The sequence below is a fragment of the Dasypus novemcinctus genome, chromosome 19 (assembly GCF_030445035.2).
Source record: "Dasypus novemcinctus isolate mDasNov1 chromosome 19, mDasNov1.1.hap2, whole genome shotgun sequence".
Taxonomy (NCBI): Eukaryota; Metazoa; Chordata; class Mammalia; order Cingulata; family Dasypodidae; genus Dasypus; species Dasypus novemcinctus.
In genome coordinates, this window is record NC_080691.1 from 70849019 (window position 1) to 70866537 (window position 17519).

The 17519-nt window shown below is 40.1% G+C and overlaps 1 pseudogene; it reads right to left on the bottom strand.

The window, feature by feature from the left end:
* Nucleotides 1-850: 850 nt before the first annotated feature.
* Nucleotides 851-17519, bottom strand: part of LOC111763239 (protein lin-28 homolog A pseudogene) — a 30164-nt pseudogene continuing 13495 nt past the window's right edge.

Here is a 17519-nt window from a genome sequence, read left to right on the forward strand (position 1 = left end):
CAGTCTGCCTGCTGTGCAGACCTGGAGCTGCTGCCAATGTATTCCTGAGATTGCTCATGTACCTGAGAACACAGTGCAGGAATGAAGGCTTTAGAGTAACATATACAAAAATACAAATCCTGAATATTTATATTAAGGAAAAAAAGTGAAAAAAATGCACAAGATACGTCATTCGCACACAGCTAGGGCAGTTGGCATCCTGGAGAAAGTGGGACACAAGGTACAGTTATCCAAGGGAGCAAATATATACAATTGTATTGGCCTAGAATGGGGCAGGAGTGAGCTTAGGAGCAGTAGGTCTGCAGTTTTCCCATCTACCCCTTTTGGCTGTCATCACAACCCCCTGCTTGGGAGAGTCCCCAGCCCTTGTTCCCAGAGTGGGTTGTGAGAAGACAAAACACGATAAAACCCTGAAGCACCTGAAACTCCCTCCCACAGAATTTACTGGCTTCTGGGTTGGGCCCATCAATCTGCTCTCATAATTAATGTTTTCACTCTGGCATGAGATATATTTCTATAAATCTTCCTTTCAAAGGAAAACAACTTCCCTCTCCAGGCCACTGTCAAAAAGCTGGAGATTCTAGGGGTATTTTGAGCAGGCTTTTGAGGCATTTCTCTTGAAAGCCCTCACTGGCATTTGGATAGAGCACAGTTGGAGATCCTTTGCCTCACCCTTTCCCCTCACCAAGGCGGAAGAGGGGGTGATGCTGTGGACCCTGGCCTGAGAGCCACAGCCGTGCCAGCTGCCCCCTACCCACCCTTTCCCACTTTCTCCACTCTACAGATTGATACCTGTTTCTTGGAACTTCCTGGTGGCATAAGGATTGCCCCCACCCACCGTGGCTGAATTCTAGGCCTCTGGGAGCAGGGCAGGGCTATGGGTCTCTTCTTCCTCCTGAAAGTAGGTGGACTTTCCCTGGGAGCCTGGGCCCGGCTGAGCTTGCAGTGGACACGAGGCCACCTTGTGGTTGATGCTCTGGCTGAAGTGGTGCCTCTCGGGCTGGGTGGTAGCTGGCATTCCTTCATGGTTTAGACCTCCACAGTAGTAGCTCCTGTGTTCTGGTCTGCACCTATGTGTGTTCTTCGCCTTTGGTCACCTCTCACTCCTGATACAGAACACCCCACCAGGTCCAATGACAGGGATAGATCACACACCCTTGGCAGACTTTAAAAAAAAGATTTATTTTCATTTTATTTATTTCTCCCCAGCCTGTTTGTGCTCTCTGTGTCTGTTTGTTGTGCACTTGCCTTCCTTTTAGGAGGCACCGGAACAGTGCCTGGACCTCCCATGTGGGAAGGAGGCACCCAATGGCTTGAGCCACCTCCGTTCCCATTGGCAGACTAAGGTGAACTCCACTGCCTCACCCTCCTTCAGCCTCTGGAAGCCCTCCATGCGCAGCTTACTTTACTGCACAAAGACGCCCACTGCTGGGGGTGGGGTGTCCAGTGTGACTGTGTGACTCCTGCATGGTTGGTCCTAGACAGGAAGCAGAAACCCATGCCCATGTTGAAGTACTTGCAGATGCACTGTGCTGCAGCTGCAGCTTCTCTGCCTCCCAGTCTGTGTTCTCTGGTGCCTCCTCTGCCTTGGTGCGGCCAGCTGGAGATTGGGAAGAAGGCCCGACATGCAGCTGTGTGGGGCAATGGAATCTGACGGCCCTTGCAGAGACTGGGCAGGGGGCTCAAGTACCCGAACCACAGGTGGTCACCAGGATCCTGGATTTTGAAAAAAGATTTATTTTATTTATTTATTTCTCCCCACCCCCTTGTTGTTTGCACTTGCTGTGTCTGTTCATCTTCCTTGTTTCTTTAGTAGGCACCTGCCTGGGACCTCCGATATGGGAAGGAGGCATCTAATTGCTTGAGCCACCTCTGTTCCCTGCTTTGTTGTGTCTCTTATTATGTTTTTCTTCTTTTGCCTCTTGTGCCTCTTGTTGCATCAGCTTCCTGTGCCTGCCCGTCGCCCCAGGGTGCTGCCTTTAAGAGGCACCAGGAATGGAACCAGGGACCTTCCATGTGGTAGGCTAGAGCCCAATCACTTGAGTCACATCCACTTCCCTCTGTTGTTTTAATAGTGGAGCTTCTAATAGGGTGGAATCATATCTTATTGTAGCTTTGGTTTGTATTTCCCTAACTGCTAGTGATTTTGAACATTCATGTGTTTCTTTGTTTGTTTTTCCATTTGTATTTCTTTTTTGGAGGAATGTCTATTCAATCAAATCTTTTGCCCACTTTTAAATTTGTTTGTCTTTTTGTTGTTGAGTTGTAGTATCTCTTTATATACCATGGATATTAAACCCTTATCAGATACACGATCTCCAAATATTTTCTCACATTGAGGCAGTGGAATTTTCACCCTTTTGACAGTTCTTTGAGGTGTGAAAGTGTTTAATTCTGAGGAGGTCCCATTTATCTATTTTTTTTCTTGTATTGCTCGTACTTTGGGTGTAAGGTCCAAGAAACCACCACCTACTACAAGGTCTTTAAGATGCTTCTCTATATTTTCTTCTAGCAGTTTTATGGTTCTTCCAGCACCATTTGCTGAAGAGACTGTTTTGTCCTGTTAACGTGGCTTTGGTAGGTTTATCGAAAACCAGCTGGCCATAGAGGTGAGGGTTTATTTCTGGACACTCAATTTATTCCACTGATCAATGTGCCTATCTTTATGCCAATACCATGCTGTTTTGACCAATGTAGATTTATAATACATTTCAAGGTCAGACAGTGAAATTCCTCCCAAATCACTCTTCTTTTTTAGAATGCTTTTGGCTATTTGGGTGCACTTTCCCTTCCAAATGAATTTGGCATTTGCCTTTTCTATTTCTGTAAAGTAGACTGTTAGAACTTTGATTGGTATTACATAGAATCTATAAATCAGTGTGGACAAGATTGATACCTTCATGATATTTAGTCTTCCAATCCATGAACACAGAATGTCTTTCCATTTGTTTAGGTCTTCATTGATTTCTTTTAGCACTGTTTTATTGTTTTCTCAATATAGGTCCTGTATTTTCTGGGTTATATTGATTCCTAGTTATTTGAGTCTTTTTGTTGCTATTGTAAATGGAATTTTCCCCCTAATTTCCTCCTCAGATTGCTAAATACTAGTATAGTATTTTTTTGTTGATCTTGCCACTTTGATGAACTCATTTATTTGTTCAAGTAGCTTCGTTAGACATTTCAGAATTTTCTAAATATAAGATTATGTATTTGCAAATAGTAAGAGTTTCCCTTCCTCTTTTCCTATTTGGATGCCATTTTTTTTTCTTGTCTAATTACTCTAGCTAGAACTTTGAGCACAATGTTAAATAACCATGGTGACAGTGGGCGTATTTGTCTTGTTCCTTATCTTGGAGGGAAAGCTTTCAATCTCTCCCCATTGAGTATGATGTTGATGATGGGTTTTTCATATATATATTTTACCATATTGAGGGATTTTTCTATTCCTATCTTTCAAAATGTTCTTATCAAGAAATGTAGCTGGATTTTGTTGAATGCCTTGTCTGCACTGATTGAGATGATCATGTGGTTTCTTTCTATCAATTTGTTAAAGTGGTGTATTACATTGATTGATTTTCTTATGTTGAACCAGCCTTGCATGCCAGGAATAAATCCCACTTGGTCATTATGTATAAGCCTTTTTTTAAAAATTGGTTTACTTTTTTTTTGTCTTTATTTTTTTAATGTTACATTTAAAAAAAAAAAAAGAGGTCCCCATATACTCCCCACCCCCATCACTCCGCTCCTCCCCCATAACAACAACCTTCTCCATCATCATGAGACATTCATTGCATTTGGTGAATACATCTCTGAGCACCACTGCACCTCATGGTCAATGGTCCACACCATAGCCCACATTCTCCCACACTCCACCCAGTGGGCCATGGGAGGACATACAATGTCCGGTAACTGTCCCTGCAGCACCACCCAGGACAACTCCAAGTGCTGAAAATAACCCCACATCATATCTCTTCCTCCCACTCCCTACCCCCAGCAACCACCATGACCACTTTCTCCACACCAATGCCACATTTTCTTCAATTACTAATCACAATAGTTCATGAATAGAATATCAGTAAGTCCACTCTAACTCATACTCTATTCCTCCATCCTGTGGACCTTAGAATGGTTGTGTCCACTCTACATCTATATCAAGAGGGGGCTTAGATTCCACATGGATGCTGGATGCAATTCTCCTGCTTTCAGTTATGGGCACTCTTGGCTCCCTGGTGTGGTGGTTGACCTTCTTCACTTCCATGTTAGCTGAGTGGGGTAAGTCCAATAAACCAGAGTGTAGGAGTTGCAAGTCTGTTGAGGCTCAGGGCCTGGCTATCACATGGTCAGTCCAGAGATTCAGGTCCCCTGGGTATTATGTATAAGTCTTTTGATATGCTGTTGGATTCTATTTGCAAGTATTTTGTTGAGAATTTTGGCATCTATGTTCATTGGAGAGATTGGTCTGCAATTTTCTTTTCCTGTAGTGTCTTTATCTGGCTTTGGTATTAGGGTGATGCTGGCTTCACAAAACATGTTGGGTGATTTTCCCTCCTCTTTAATTTTCTGGAAGAGTTTAAACAGGGTTGGTGTAAATTCTTCTCTAAATGCTTTGTAGAATTCACCTGTGAAACCATCTGGCCCTATACTTTTCTTTGTTGGAAGATATTTGATAACTGATTCAATCTGTTTAAATGTGATTGGTTTGTTAAGTTATTATGTTTCTTGTAGCAATAGTGTAGGTTGTTTGCGCATTTCTAGGAATTTGTCCATTTCTTCTAGGTTGTCTAGTTTGTTGGTATACAGTTTCTCATAATACTCTCTTGTGATCCTTTTTATTTCTATGGGGTCAGTTGTAACTTTATTTCTGATTGTATTTATTTGCATCTTCTCTCTTTTCTTTGTTAATCTAGCTAAGGGTTTGCCAATTTTATTGATCTTTTCAAAGAACCAGCTTTTGGTTTGTTGATCTTATCTACTTTTTTTTTTGTTCTTAATTTCCTCAATTTTCACTCTAATTATTGTTTCTTTCATTCTGCTTGCATTGGGAATGGTTTGCTGTTCTTCTAGTTTCTCCAGATGTTCAGTTAGATTTTTGATTTAGCTCTTTCTTCTTTTTTTAATATAGGCATTTAAGGCTATAAATTTACCTCCAGTTTTTAAAGATTTATTTTATTTACTTTATTTTTCTTTATTTATTCACCCTTCTCCTAGATAGTTCATTCATCTTTCTGCTCAATGTTTTGCTCACTTTCTGCAGGAGGCACCAGGAACTGAACCTGGGACCTCCCATGTGAGAGGCAAGTGCCCAATGGGCTGAGCTACATCTGCTCCCTACGAGTTGTAGTTTCTGCTGACTTGCGGCCTCTGCTCTTTGGGGTGGGCGTAGAGTCTCACTCATTGCAGCGGGAGGTGGCATCTGCTTGTCTTCTTTTAGGAGGCACTGGGACCTGAACCCAGGACCTCCCAGTCTATAGGCAGGCACTCAAGTGGATGAACCACAGCCGCTTCCCTATCCCATAGGTTTTGATATGTTGTGTTCTCATTTTCATTCATCTCCACGTATTTGCTAATTTCACTTACAATTTCTTCTTTGACCCACTTATTATTTAGGAGTGTGTTGTTCAGCCTCCCACATATTTGCAAACTTTCCTCTTTCCCTTTTTTTTTTTAGGTATGGTCCCAGGACCTTGTATGTGGGAAGGCAGTACTCAACCACTTGCGCTACATCCGCTCCCTCCTGTCAATTATTGATTTCCAGTTTCATTCCATTATGATCTGAGAAGGTGCTTTGTATACTTTTATTTATTTATTTTTTAAAAAGATTTATTTATTTATTTAATTCCTCCCTCCTCCCCTGGTTGTCTGTTCTTTGTGTCTATTTGCTGCGTCTTGTTTCTTTGTCCACTTCTGTAGTCGTCAGCGGCACGGGAAGTGTGGGCAGCGCCATTCCTGGGTACGCTGCACTTTCTTTCGCGCTGGGCGGCTCTCCTTACGGGTGCACTCCTTGCACGTGGGGCTCCCCTACGCGGGGGACACCCCTGAGTGGCGTGGCACTCCTTGCGCGCATCAGCACTGCACATGGGCCGGCTCCACACGGGTCAAGGAGGCCAGGGTTTGAACCGTGGACCTCCCATGTGGTAGACAGATGCCCTAACCACTGGCCCAAGTCCGTTTCCCTACTTTCAATCTTTTTATATCTACTGAGACCTGCCTTGTGACCTAATGCGTGATCTATACTGGAGAAAGGTCCATGGGCACTTGAGAAGAATATATAACCCACTGACTTGGGATGCAAGGCTCTGTATATGTCTGTTAAGTCTAGCTTGTTTATCATACTGTTAAGTTTTCTGTTTCCTTGTTGATCTTCTGTCTAATTGTTCTATCTAATGATGTGAGTGGTGTGTTTAAGTCTCCAGCTATTATTGTAGAAGTGTCTATTTCTCCCTTCAGTTTTGCCAGAGTTTGCCTCATGTATTTTGGAGCATCCTGTTTAGGTACGTAGATATTTTTTATGACTGTTATTTCTTCCTGGTGGATTGTCCCTTTTATTTAATATATAATGGTCTTCTGTATCTCTTATAACTTTTTGCATTTAAAGTCTATTTTGTCCAATATTAGTATAGCTACCCCTGCTCTTTTTTGGTTACAGTTTGCATGGAGTATCTTTTTCCAGCCTTTAACTTTCAGCCTGTTTGTATCCATGAGTCTATGGTGAGCCTCGTGTAGGCAGCATATGGATGGCTCATGTTGTTTTATTTTTTCAAGATTTCTTTTTATTTATTTCTCTCCCTTTCCTCTGCCCCAGTTGTCTGTTCTCTGTGTCCATTCACTGTATGTTCTTCTGTGTCTGCTTGTATTCTTGTCAGTGGCACCCAGAATCTGTGTCTCGTTTTGTTGCATCATCTTGCTGCATCAGTTCTCTGTGTGTGGCACCATTCCTGGGCAGGCTGCACTTTTTTTTGCACTGGGTGGCTCTCCTTGTGAGAGGCCGTCCTTGTGCATGGGTCTCCCCTATGCGGGGGACACCCCCGCATGGCATGGCACTCCTTGCACTCATCAGCACTGCGCTTGGGCCAGCTCATCACACGGATCAGGAGGCCCTGGGTTTGAGCCTTGGACCTCCCATGTGGTAGGTGAATGCCCTATCTGTTGGGCCAAATCCACTTCCTGCTCATGTTTTTAAAATCCACTTAACAGCCTACCTGAACACACATAAACAATAAGTGTATAATAAAAGTTGTGAACCTACAGAACAAACATGCATAACATCATATAGGAGTCCCATACATCAATCCACCACCAACACCTTGCATTGTTGTGAGACATTTGTTACAAATTATGAAAGAATATCATCAAAAATCTTACTACTAATTATAGTCTATATCTTACATTAGTGTATTCTCTCCCCAACACGCCCTATTGTTATTTTTTAAAATATATTTTTATTACAGAAGTTGTAAACTTACAAAACAACTGAGCACATGTGTAGAATTCCCATACAAACCCTTCACCAACATACCACACCATAGTGGAACAGTTGTTACAGATTATGAGATAAAATCGTCAGACTGTTTCCACCAACTCTGGTCCAAAGCATACACTTGACACACTTTTTCCATACTAATCCATTATCAACACAGTACGTCTTCTGCATATATGCATAATTATTACAGTATTGCTGTTAACCACGTCCTTAGGTCACACCAGTTGTATTTTCTCCATGCTTATCCACATTCCCACCACCCTGCAATAGTGACGCACATCTCCTCTAGCTCACAGGACACACTTGCATCTGTACCATCAACCACAATTCTCATCCACCTCTGGGTTCACTGTGTTATTCAGTCCCAAGATTATTCTCTAGCTTTCTTTCAACTGACATTTACATCCCTATACTACCATTTTGAGCCGCGTTCCCATTTATAAACCAGCTGCAACGCACTATATTGATTTACCATCAACTCTATCCATTTCTATACTTTTACAGTAAAGTTAATTAAAACTTCTATGTACATTAAGCATCAGTAGTCCTCCTCAGCCCTCCTCTTATCTCCTAATAACCTATACTCTAGGTTTTAACTCCATGCATTTATTCTCTGTATTTAGTTCATATTAATGGTATCATGCAATATTTGTCCTTTCATATCTGTCTTACCTCACTCAGCATAATGTCTTCAAGATTCATCCATGTTATTATATGTGTCTCAATTTCATTTCTTCTTACTGCAACATGGTATTCCATCATATGTATATACCACATTTTGTTTATCCATTCATTGATGGATGGACACTTGGGTTGTTTCCATCTTTTGGCAATTGTGAATAATGCCACTGTGAACATCGGTGTGCAAATGTCTGTTCATGTCACAGTTTTCAGTTCTTCTGGATATATCCCTAGTAGAGGAATTGCTGGATCATATGGCAGCTCTACATTTAGCTTCAATTGATAAGATCATGTGATTTTTCTTCTTTGATTTATTAATGTAGTATATTATGCTGATTAATTTTTTTAGTGTTGAACTACCCTTGCATGCCTGGTATAAAACCCAGTTGATCATGATGAATAAATCTTTTAATGTGTTGTTGGATTCTATTAGCAAATATTGTGTTGATGATTTTTGTGTCCATATTAACTAGGAAAGTGGGTTTTTAATGTTCTTTTTTCGTAATATCTAACAGGCTTTGGTATTAGGGTAATACTGGCTTCATAGAATGAGTTGGATAGTGTCCCTTCTTGGTCAATTTTTTGGAAGAGCTTAAGTAAGATTGGTAGTAAATTTTTTTTAATGTTCTAACTCACCCATGAAACCATCTGGTCTTGGACTTTTTTCATTTTGGGGAGTTGTTTGATGACTGTTTCAATCTCTTTACTTGTGATTGGTTTGTTGAAGTCTTCTATTTATTTAGGGTCAGTGTAGGTTGTTCATACACTCCTAGGAATTTTTTCATTTCATCTACATTGTCTAGTTTTTTGGTGTACAGTTGTTCATAGTATCTATCCTCTTATGATCCCTTATGTATGTGGGGTCAGTAGTCATGCCCACTTTCATTTTTTATTTCATTTATTTTCATTTTCTCTCTTTTTTTCTTTGTCAGTCTTGCTAAAGGTTTGTCAATTTTGTTAATCTCCTCAGAGAACCGTTTGTTTTGTTAATTCTCTCTATTGTTTTCTTGTTGTTGTGGGTGTTTTCAGTTTTATTTATTTCTGCTCTGAACTTTGTTATTTCATTCCTGCTACTTGCTTTGCGATTAGTTTGTTGTTCTTTTTCTAATTGTTCCAGCTCTTTTTAGCTTTTTAGCTCTTTCTTCTTTTTTAATGTAAGCATTGAAGGTTAAAAATTTTCCTCTCAACACTGCTTTCACTGCATCCCATAGGTTCTGATATGTTGTGCTCTCATTGTCATCTCAAGATATTTATTGATTTCTTTCAAAATGTCTTTGACCCACAGATTATTTAAGAGGATGTTGTTTAATCCCAATATATATGAGAATTTCCCCTTTTCTGCCTCTTGTTGATTTCCCACTTTATTCCATTATGATCAGAGAAAGTGCTGTATATAAAATATTTGCTTTTCTTGTTTAATTTATTGAGATCTTCTTTGTGACACAACATATGGCCTATCCTGGAGAAAGATCCATGAGCACTTGAAAAGAATGTATATCCTGCTGTTTTGGGGTGCAATATTCTGTGTATGTCTATTAGGTTTAGTCCATTTATCATATGATTCAAGCTCTCTGTTTATTGATCCTCCACCCAGATGTTCTATCCATTCCTAAGAGTAGTGTATTGAAGTCTCCAACTATTATTGTAGAGATGTCTGTTTCTCTCTTCGACTTTGCCAGTATTTGCCTCATGTATCTTGGGGCATCCAGGTTAGGTTGATATACATTTATGATTGTTATTTCTTCTTGGGTGAATTACCCATTTCATTAATATATAGTGTCCTCCCTTGTCTCTAATAACAGTTTTGCTATTAAAGCCTTTTTCACCACATATAAGTATAGCTACGCCACCTTTTTTGTTGTTGTTACTGAATGAGTGGAATATGTTTTTCTAGCCTTTTGCTTTCAATCTATTAGTATCTTTGGGTCTAAAATAAGTCTCTTACAGGCAGCATATAGATTGCTCATATTTTCTTATCCATTTCACCAGTCTGTGTCTTGTGATTGGGGAGTTTAATCCTTTAAGGATAAAAACAAACAAATAGAACACAATAATATAAGTACTGAACAACTTACAGAGAATGGTGAAAAGAATGAGCAAGGCAGTTCTTATTTCACCCATTTTGACCTTCGGGTTTTATCTGTCATATTTTATTTTCACCATTCTTTTGACTATTTTACTTTTACTGATATAATCTTCATTTCTAGACTCTCAAGCTCTTTCTCCTATCTTTTCTTTTCAGGCTGTAGCACTCCCTTTAGTATTTCCTTTTGTGTGTGTGTGTGTGTGTTTTTTTAGGAGGGACTGCGGATTGAACCTAGGACCTTGTACATGGGAAGCAGGCACTCAACCACTTGAGCTACATCCTCCCCCTTTTAGTATTTCCTGAAAAGCCAGTCTCTTTGTTTTAAACTCTCTCAGTTTCTTATTATCTGTGAATATTCTAAACTTGCCCTCATTTTATTTTTGGTATTTATTTATTTACTGTTACATTAAATAAATATGAGGTCCCCATATACGCCCCCACCCCCCTCACCCCACTCCTCCCATAACAACAACCTCCTCCATCATCATGGGACATTCATTGCACTTGCCCTCATTTTTTTTTTAAAGATTTATTTATTTGTTTATTTCTCTCCCCTCCCGCCCCCAGTTGTCTGTTTTCTGTGTCTATTTGCTGCGTCTTGTTTCTTATGTCCGCTTCTGTTGTTGTCAGTGGCATGGGAATCTGTGTCTCTTTTTGTTGCGTCATTGTTAGCTCTTTGTGTGGGTAGTGCCATTCTTAGGCAGGCTGCATTTTCTTTTGCGCTGGGCGGCTCTCCTTACAGGGTGCACTCCTTGCACGTGGGGCTCCCCTACACGGGGGACACCCTGTGTGGCATGGCACTCCTTGAGTGCATCAGCACTGCACATAGGCCAGCTCCACACAGGTCAAGGAGGCCCGGGGTTTGAACTGTGGACCTCCCATGTGGTAGACGGATGCCCTAACCACTGGGCCAAGTCCGTCTCCCTTGCCCTCATTTTTAAAAGACATTCTTGCTGGATAAAAGATTCTTGGCTGGCAGTTTTTCTCTTGCAGTATCTTTATATCATACCACTGCCTTCTTGCTTCCATAGTTTCTGATGAGAAATTGTACTTAATCTTATTGGGTATTCCTTATATGTTATGCATTGCTTTTCTCTTACTGCTCAGAATTCTCTTTGTCTTCGGCATTTGACGTTCTGGTTAGGTGTGTTTCAGAGTCAGTCTATTTGAATTTATTCAGATGGGAGTATGTTGTGTTTCTTGGATGTGAATATCTAAGTCCATCAATAGGGTTGGGAAATTTTCTACCATTATTCCTTCAAATATTCCTTCTGCCCTTTTCCCCTTCTCTTCTCCTTCTGGGACACCCATGACATATATGTTTGCATGTCTCTAGCTCTTATTTAGCTTCCTGAGATCCTGGTTAATTTTTTCCCATTCTTTTCTTCATTCATCTGTTCTTTTGTATTTTCCCTTTTGGAGGCCATGCCTTCGAGCTTACTGATCCTTTCTTCTGCCTCCTCAAATCTGCTGTTATATGGCTCCAGTGTATTTTTAATTTCACTTATTCTGCCTTTCATTCCTATAAGATATGCTATTTTTCTATGTATGCTTTCAAATTCTTCTTTGGGCTCATCCACTGTCTTTTATTTTTAAATATTTTTTATTATTTTTAAAAAGATACTTAGGGAAGCAGATGTGGCTCAAGTGATAGAGCTTCCACCTACCATATGGGAGGGCCTGAGTTTGATCCCTGGGGCCTCCTGGCGAAAAAGAAGAGGAGAAAGCATGCCTGCATGGTGAATCAGTGCCCCACACAAATGAGTCAAGCATCAAGATGATGACACACCATAAGAAAGACAAGGGGAGAGTCAAGGTGAAGCACAGCAGAAACCAAGAACTGAAGTGGCATAATAGATAGGGAAACTCTCTCCCCATATGAAGTCTCCAGGATTGAATCCCAGTGAATCCTAGAGAAGTGAAAACGAGAAAAGAAGACAACAAAGACAACAAAAACAGCAAGGGGGGAGAAGGGGAAGGCAGGGAATGAATAATATAATAAATAAATCTTTTAAAAATATTTAGATTACATAAATGTTACATAAAAAATATAGGGGATTCCCATATGCCCTGCTCCCTATCCCTCCTATATTTTCCCACATTAACAACATATTTCATTAGTGTGGTACATTTGTTACAATTGATGAACACATTTTGGAGCATTGCCATTAGATGTGGATTATAGTTTACATTGTAGTTTACACTCTCTCCTGCACAATTTTATGTTATGGCAAGATATTTAATGGCCTGTATCTGTCATTGCAATGTCATTCAGGACAATTCCCAAGTCCTGAAAATGTCCTCATATTACACCTGTTTTCCGTCTCCCTCCCCTCAGAACCTCCAGTGGTCACTGCTTCCACATCAATGATAAAAGTTCTTCCATTGCTAGAATTACAATAAGTCTATAGTAGAGTACCTGTAAGTCTACTCTAGTCCATCATTCATTCCCTGATCCTGAGAATTCTGGCATGGTGATGCCCACTCCACCTCTAACTGAAAGGGGGCTTAGATCCCATGGGGAAGATGGATGGAACTATCTTGCTTGCAGTTGCAGACTCTCTTTTCCTTGTGATGGTCATTGTCCATCATTATCTTCATTTTAGGTGTCCTAGGTGAGTCTAATGAACTGGAGAGTTGATGTTGCAACTCTGTTGAGATTCAGGGCCCAGCTGGCCTATAGACAGCCCAAATATTTAAGTCTCTTGGACATACATCTATCAACTCTAGTACTAAGTTTAGGTTCAAATAGAAGGGGCAGAAGAGCTGTGTGTCAGGAAACCACAATTGTATCCAACTCTGTCACATTGGGGAGCATAAATTCCAAAGTAGGGCCCACTGGTAGGGTACCAAATTCCTGAGCTGTCTGCCCTGCTTATAGTGTCAGGATGTCTCCAGAGCCCTCAGGAGCCCTGGTATTTGAGGTAGTGTTTACTTTGGCAGTCATTGAGATCCTGCTGAGATGTTCATAAACATAATCTCTGGAATGACTTCCTGACTCACTTTTAAGTCTCTTTGCCATAAAACTCATTTGTCTGTACCTTTCCACCCTTTGGCCAAGGTCTTTTTCCAGTTGCCTTGCTAGTTGGTTCTTGGTAGCATTCCCTCAGTGCCAGGGAAGCTCATCCCTGGGAGTCATGTCCCATGTTGGGGGGTGGGTGGGGAGGTAATGTATTCATATGCTAAGTTTGGCTTAGAAGAGGCCACATTTGGGAAGCAGACTTGGCCCAGTGGTTAGGGCGTCCATATACCACATGGGAGGTCTGCAGTTCAAACCCCGGGCCTCCTTGACCCATGTGGAGCTGGCCCTTGTGCAGTGCTGAGGCAGGCAAGGAATGCTGTGCCATGCAGGGGTGTCCCCGCATAGGGGAGCCCCACACGCAAGGAGTGCGCCCTGTAGGGAGAGCCACCCAGGGTGAAAGAAAGTCCAGCCCGCCCAGGAATTGTGCCACACACACAGAGAGCTGACACAACAAGATGACGCAACAAATAAGAAACACAGATTCCCATACCACTGACAACAACAGAAGCGGACAAAGAAGAACATGCGCAAAATAGGCACAGAGAACAGACAACTGGGGTCGGGGGGGGGGGGACAGGGAGAGAAATAAAATAAATAAATCTAAAAAAAAAAAAAAAAGAAGAGGCCACATTTGAGCAGTAAGGGAGCTCTCAAGAGGTAACTCTTGGAAAAACTAAGTGAAAGAATAGATACATCTACAATTATAGTGGGGGATTTTAATACACCACTATCAACTCTGGACAGAACATCTCAAAAGAGAATCACCAAAGAAACAAAACATCTGAATAGTATATTAGAGGAGCTCGATCTAATAGACATATATAGATCGCTACACCCAAACACAGCAGGATATACATTTTTCTCAAGCGCACATGGATCATTCTCCAAGATAGATCATATGCTAGGCCACAAAGAAAGGCTGAACGAATTCAGAAAGATTGAAATCATACAAAACATTATCTCTGACCACAGTGGAGTCAAGCTGGAGATTTGCAAGGGAAAGAAGCCCAGATTTCACACCACAATTTGGAAATTAAACAACACACTCTTAGAAAAACAGTGGGTCAAAGAGGAAATCTCAAAAGAAATCAATGACTACCTTGAAACAAATGATAATGATAACACAACATACCAAAATTTATGGGATGCAGCAAAAGCAGTACTGAGAGGGAAGTTTATAGCCATAAATTCATATATCAAAAAAGAAGAAAGAGCAAAAATTGAAGAACTAACTGCACATTTGAAGGAATTAGAAAAACAACAACAAAGTAACCCAACAGGAAGAAGAAGGAAGGAAATAACAAAGATAAGAGCAGAACTAAATGAAATAGAAAATAAGAAAGCACTTGAACAGATAAACAAGACCAAGAGCTGGTTTTTTGAGAAGATTAACAAAATTGACAAACCTTTAGCAACACTAACAAAGAAAAAAAGAGAGAAGATGCAAATACACAAAATAAGAAATGAGAAAGGCGATATCACCACTGACCCCACAGAAATAAAGACTATCATAAGAGGATATTTTGAAAAACTATATTCCAACAAAAATGACAATCTAGAGGAAATGGACAAATTCCTAGAAACACATAAACAGCCCATATTGACAAAAGAAGAAATTGATGATCTTAACAAACCAATCACAAGCAGAGAGATAGAATCAGTTATTAAAAATCTCCCAACTAAGAAGAGCCCAGGGCCAGATGGCTTCACAGGTGAATTCTATAAAACATTCCGGAAAGAACTGACACCAATCCTGCTGAAACTATTCCAAACCATCGAAACAGAAAGAACATTACCCAACTCCTTCTATGATGCCAACATTACCCTAGTACCAAAGCCAAACAAAGACATCACAAGAAAGGAAAATTACAGACCAATTTCTCTAATGAACCTAGACGCAAAAATACTTAACAAAATACTTGCTAATCGTATTCAACAACACATTAAACGAATTATACACCACGACCAAGTGGGATTCATCCCAGGTATGCAAGGATGGTTCAACATAAGAAAATCAATCAACGTAATACACCATATAAACAGATTGAAGGAAAAAAATCACATGATTATATCTATTGATGCAGAAAAAGCATTTGACAAAATACAGCACCCTTTCTTGATAAAAACACTCCAAATGATTGGAATACAAGGAAATTTTTTGAACATGATAAAGAGTATATATGAAAAACCTAAAGCCAATATTATTTACAATGGAGAAATCCTAGACTCCTTCCCTCTAAACTCAGGAACAAGACAAGGATGCCCACTGTCGCCGCTCCTATTTAACATTGTCTTAGAAGTACTTGCTCGAGCACTGAGGCAAGAACCAGAAATAAAAGGCATTCAAATTGGAAAGGAAGAAGTCAAAATTTCATTATTTGCAGATGACATGATCCTATACATAGAAAACCCTGAGAGATCTACAACGAAGATTCTAGAACTCATAAATGAGTTTAGTAAAGTCGCAGGTTATAAGATCAATGCGCAAAAATCAGTAGCATTTCTGTACACCAATAATGAGCAAGATCAGGAGGAAATCAAGAAACAAATACCATTCACAATAGTAAATAAAAAAATCAAATACTTAGGAATAAATTTAACTAAAGAGGTAAAGAACTTATACACTGAGAACTATACAAGATTGTTCAAGGAAATCAAAGAAGACCTAAATAAATGGAAGACTATTCCTTGTTCATGGATAGGAAGACTGAACATTATTAAGATGTCTATCCTACCAAAACTGATCTACACATTCAATGCAATCCCAATAAAAATCAATGCAGCCTTCTTTAAGGAACTAGAAAAACTAACTATGAAATTTATTTGGAAAGGAAAGAGACCCCGAATAGCCAAAGACATACTGAAAAAGAAAAACGAAATTGGAGGAATCACACTACCTGACTTCAAAACATACTATAAAGCTACGGTGGTGAAAACAGCATGGTATTGGCATAAGGAGAGACATATAGACCAATGGAATCGAATTGAAAGCTCTGATATAGAACCTCACATATACAACCACATAATATTCGATAAAGCCACCAAACCCTCTCAACTGGGAGAGAGTGGCCTATTCAACAAATGGTGTCTGGAGAACTGGATAGCCATATGTAGAAGAATGAAAGAGGATTACCATCTCACACCTTATACAAAGATCAACTCAAGATGGATCAAAGACCTAAATATAAGAGCCAAGACCATAAAAACCTTAGAAAGCAGTGTAGGGAAACATCTACAGGACCTTGTAATAGGTAATGGATTTATGAATATCTCACCAAAAGCACGAGCAGCAAAAGAACTAATAGATAAATGGGACTTCCTCAAAATTAAAGCCTTCTGCACCTCAAAGGAGTTTGTCAAGAAAGTAAAAAGGGAGCCCACACAGTGGGAGAAAATATTTGGCAATCATATATCTGATAAGAAACTTATAACTTGCATATATAAAGAACTCCTACATCTTGAAAATAAAAAGACAAACAATCCATTTAAAAAATGGGAAAAAGACTTAAACAGACACTTCTCCGAAGAAGAAATACAAATGGCAAGAAAGCACATGAAAAAATGTTCCAAATCTCTAGCTATCAGGGAAATGCAAATCAAAACCACAATGAGATACCATCTTACACCCATAAGATTGGCAGCTATGAAAAAAACAGAAGAATACAAGTGCTGGAGAGGATGTGAAGGAAGGGGAACACTCATCCACTGCTGGTGGGAATGCAGAAGGATCCAACCATTCTGGAGAACAGTATGGCGGTTTCTCAAAAAACTAGCCATAGATTTGCCATATGACCCAGCAATACCACTGCTGGGAATATACCTAGCAGAACTGAAAACAAGAACACAAACCAATATATGTACACCAATGTTCATAGCAGCATTGTTCACTATTGCCAAAAGTTGGAATCAACCCAAATGCCCATCAACAGACGAGTGGATCAATAAAATGTGGTATATACACACAATGGAATACTACTCGGCTGTAAGAACAAACACACTACAAATACATGTGATAACATGGATGAATCTTGAGAACCTTATGTTGAGTGAAGCAACCCAGACATTGAAGGACAAATACTACATGACCTCAATGATATGAAATAAACAAGCTGCCCTAGATAGCAAGAGACTGAACGATAGGCTTGCAGGAAATCGGAGGGTGGAGGAAGGATATGAGCCGATGTCTGCAGGGGTGGAATTTAAGACGAGATGGTGGTAAGTATGAACACAAAGAAGAGATAAAAGGGGGG